The sequence below is a fragment of the Asparagus officinalis genome, chromosome 2 (assembly GCF_001876935.1).
Source record: "Asparagus officinalis chromosome 2, Aspof.V1, whole genome shotgun sequence".
In the NCBI taxonomy this organism is placed as follows: domain Eukaryota; kingdom Viridiplantae; phylum Streptophyta; class Magnoliopsida; order Asparagales; family Asparagaceae; genus Asparagus; species Asparagus officinalis.
In genome coordinates, this window is record NC_033795.1 from 46760665 (window position 1) to 46765240 (window position 4576).

Sequence of the window (4576 nt, forward strand, 5' to 3'; positions counted from 1 at the left end):
GCGACGACACAGGTGATAACCGAATCATTCAGGGATGTAGGAATGTGACGATTGATTGTTGTAGGAGCCGTCGCGTGTAGACTACTACCCATTAGTTACCCTAAGGGTACGTTAGGATATCCGGAATAGGTCAAGTAGTTCAGGGACGTAGGAGTGTGACTATTGACAGAAGTAATAACACGTCGCGTGGTGGGCTATTACTTAGGCTGTGTTACTCATAGGAATAACGGTGCCAATCATCAGAGGTAATCATTAACCTGATGGGGTTTTGTCGCGATTGGAGCAACTGTGGGGACCTACCATTCTTCTGAAGAGGATTGGTAAGTGGATTTTGTCAGAGGTTTAATGTTAACGTGACAGGGACTGTCGTGATTGGAACGACTTTGAGGACCCACCATCCTTTAGAAGAGGATTGGCGGGGGACTGTGGCTCTGGTCCTAACTATCTGAAGGTTTGACCAAGTGGGCGTTTGATGCCGCCTACCTGAGATGCTAGTCTCGCCTGTTTTGAGAGGTTCGCCAAGACAGAGAGCTTAGCTCAAGAAGTGGATTTCGCCTAGACTGATAGGCTTGCTTGATATGAGTGATTCGCCTGATCTGAGCGATTCGCCTGATCTGAGCGGTTCGCCTGATCTGAACGGTTTGCCTGTACTGGTAACATGGCTCAAGAAATGGAAGTGTAGGAACAGTTTTACCTCTTATACCAATTAGAGGGTATGAGGGCCAGTTTAAACTCATGCACTCGTGGGAGTTGGTGAAGAAGAACTAAGGGTAGTACTTCTTCAAGTATTTTCCGTTAATGGGCATCATAATCTTATCGCCATTTGGCTTGACGAGGCGATAGGCTCCATTCGAATAGACTGTCTCTACTACGAACGGTCCTTCCCATTTGGATTGGAATTTCCCCTTCTTCTTGGAAGTGAGGATCATCGGTCGGTGAACGGACAGTACCAGTTCTCCTTCCTTGAAGGCTCGGTGTTTGACTTTCTTGTCGAAAGCCTTGGCCATTCGGGCTTGATAGAACTCAATGTGCTGTTGAGCTTCTAGTCGCTTGTTATCCAATGCTTCAAGCTCCGCGAGTCGTCGTTGGTGATTATCCTCCACCGTCATCCCTGCTGCTAGGGCGACGCGGAGGGATGGGATTTGAATCTCTAAAGGCAAAACGGCTTCACAGCCGTATACCAATGAGTAGGGCGTGCTGCCAATCGGTGTGCGAACCGTTGTGCGATACGCCCATAAGCTTTCGCCTAGCTTTTCATTTCAATCGCGTTTGCTAGTGGAAGTTAGCTTGGTCAAAATCTTGATGATCGTTTTGTTGAAGGCTTCGGCCAAACCATTCGCCGAAGGATTGTAGGCCGTGGAAGAGAGGTTCTGTATTCAGAATTTATCGCAGAACCTGGTGAATGCATGGCTAACGAATTGCGTACCGTTGTCATGAATAATACGTCGGGGTATGCCGTATCGGTATATGACATGATGTTTGATAAATATGATCATGTCATTAGTCTTGACTTCTCTTAAGGGGACGGCTTCGGCCCACTTAGAGAAGTAATCGGTGATCGCGAGGATGAAGCGATGGCCTTTCGCCGATGGCGGAGATATTGGTCCGACTATGTCCATCCCCCATGCTTTGAAGGGCCAAGATGTCCTTATCGGATGCAGATCCTCAGGAGGTTGGTGCATGTAGTTGGCGTGGATTTGGCATTCGTAGCAGCGTTTCGCATAAGCGACTGTGTCGATAACCATCCCAGGCCAAAAGTAGCCTATCCTCCGTAGGCGATCCTAAAGCTTGGGTCCAGGCTGATGAGCCCCGCACGCGCCATCATGGGCTTCGCGTAGGGCCTCTTGCGCCTCTGCCTTTGAAAGACATCGAAGAAACAAGCCGTCGTATGACCTCCGATATAGCGTCTTAGTGGTTGAATCATAGTAGAACCTCGAGGCACGTCGTCGGATAGACTCTCGTTCCCTTGCGTCTTCAGGCAACATGCTGTATAGGACGTAATCGATGATCGGGAGACGCCAGTCTTCCTGATCAGGTTGATCCGGGGTTTGATGAGTGGCGTTCGCCTCTGGAACGTCTTTTAGTCGAAAGAGTTTTTGGCTGGCGACTATGACCCGTTGGGTCATTCCCAAAGGCTGGGCCAAGTTAGCTGCCAAGGATGTAAGAGCGTCCGCATGTGTGTTCTCGAAACGGAGCACGTGCTCAATGCGGAAACTCTCGAATGACTCCACTAGCCTGACAGCCGCTTTGTGGAGTGGGATGAGATCGTCGTTCCTGACTTTATATTCGCCAGTCATTTGCTTAACGATGAGTTGGGAGTCGCCGTAAGCCTCCAGATGCTTTATCCCTAACGATGAGTTGGGAGTCGCCGTAAGCCTCCAGATGCTTTATCCCTAACTCTCTGGCCAATTCAAGCCCTGTGAGTAACGCGTTGTACTCAGCCACATTATTGGTGCACGGTTCTGTTAAAGAAAAGGCCCGGGGTAACACGTGGCCATGCGGAGAGGTAAGGACCACCCCCACTCCTACAGCGATAGAGCCGCTCGCGCCTGCACGAGACGCGCCGTCGAAGAACATCTGCCACCCCTCTAGTGATGAAGTCACATTAGCTTCGCGCCTGCACGAGACGCGCCGTCGAAGAACATCTGCCACCCCTCTAGTGATGAAGTCACATTAGCTTCGGGGGGTTCATCTGGCAGATCTTCAAATAGGTCGGTCCTCGCCCCCAACGGGTGACTAGCCATGAGATCGCAAATGGCCTGTCCCTTGACTGATTTTTGTGGCATAAAGTGGATGTCATATTGAGAGAGCAGAAGTGCCCACCTGGCCAGGCGCCAGTTTAACGCTGCAGGTTGTGTCATGAAGACCCGAATAGGGTTCATCCGGGAGATGACATGGATCGTTTGGCCAACTAGGTAGTGTCGCATCTTTTGGATGGAGAACACTAAGGCTAGGCATTCCTTCTCGACCATTGGGTATCGCTCTTCAGCGCCTTGCAAGGTTCTGCTCAGGTAGTAGATACCTTGCTCGTGGCCCGCATCGTCGTTTTGTGCCAAGAGGGCTGTGGTCGCCAGTTTGTTTTCATCGAAAGTTGCCTTCGTCATTGATTTCATTAAAACTTCAAACGTTACAAATGAATTCAAACAACAAAGAAATAAAAATTACAACTTTCTTGAAAATAAACACAAGATCCGTTCGTCGTCTCTTGCTTGCGTGGGTCTTTAGCCTGTGACGGGGACGTCGATATCCGTGGACTACATGGCAATCAGATCTGATCCAGAGCTTCGTCGATCCGCGAGGAGATCTAGAAACTTGAAGCGCCTATCTCGATAAAAGCGAGATATTTGCTCTTCTTAGTATTACCACAACGGGATAATACTAAGGATCAGGTACGGGTGATGTAGATCTGACGAAGAAACTCTCTTGGGTTGAAGTGCTCGATCACTCTTCACTCCGGCAGGGCTTCGCCAATTCTCCAAAATTCCAGATCTGAAAAAATGAGGCCTAAGGCTTGTATTTATAGGCATGAGGGGTTGCGGAGCGGTTAAAACCACTTAAAGGGCCCAAATCCGCGCTGAGACACCCTTGGGGTGTCTTGACTTGGCCGAGACACCGTAGGTGCCTCAGTTCAGCTTTGAGACGTTTTCAATGCCCGTTTGACTGTTTTCGCTGTAACTTCTTTGTCTGAACTCGGATCTGAGTGATTCCAAATGCGTTGGAAGTCTGACGAAGAATTCTATCAGTTTCAATGGTTAGATTATCTGTAGAATGAATGAGACACGAAGGGCGTTGTTCCTTTTGTAAATATCGTGGGGTTCTCGATTAGCATGTGTCTTCGTTATTCCGAAATCCTATCAGCTCACGTAGTTCGTCGGTTCACTTCAAGCGTTCACCAACATCAGTCGAACTCCTGTGAACTAGATAGTGATGTTCATTGTCGTTCTTTAACACTGAGCTGTTCGTGGAGACCTATAGGTAATTTTCGATGCCTACAGATACCCCCTCCAAAGCGTTCCAGACTCATTTCTTTTATAGAGGAGGCTGGAATACTTTGGATGTGATTGGTCCAGCCTTTAGTCGGCATAAAGGACCTGTTGTTAGCTTCAACTCTTGGCTCCTTCGATTTTAGTCTATCCAATGCTTTGATGAATAGTTGAATTCCTTCTGGCGCTGCGTTTATCGCCTGGCCGTCGTCGGAACCTCGAGTCTACAGCTGATGAATTGAGTTTGGCTCGTGTCATTGAGTTGACTTTAAACTGACTACCTCCATCACATTGTGTTGACTTAGGGTTTCAGATCACCGTATATTGACTTTTTGTCGCAACGCGTTGACTGGCGTTGACCTAGGGTTACGCGTTGACCGGTGTTGACCTTAGGGTTTCGAGAGTCGAACTTTGACTTTTTTGGTCGCAACGCGTTGATTGGCGTTGACCTAGGGTTACGCGTTGACCGGCGTTGACCTTAGGGTTTCGAACGTCGAATGTTGACTTTTTATCGCAACGCGTTGACTAGCGTTGACCTAGGGTTACGCGTTGACCGAACGTCGAATGTTGACTTCGAACGTCGTACGTTGACA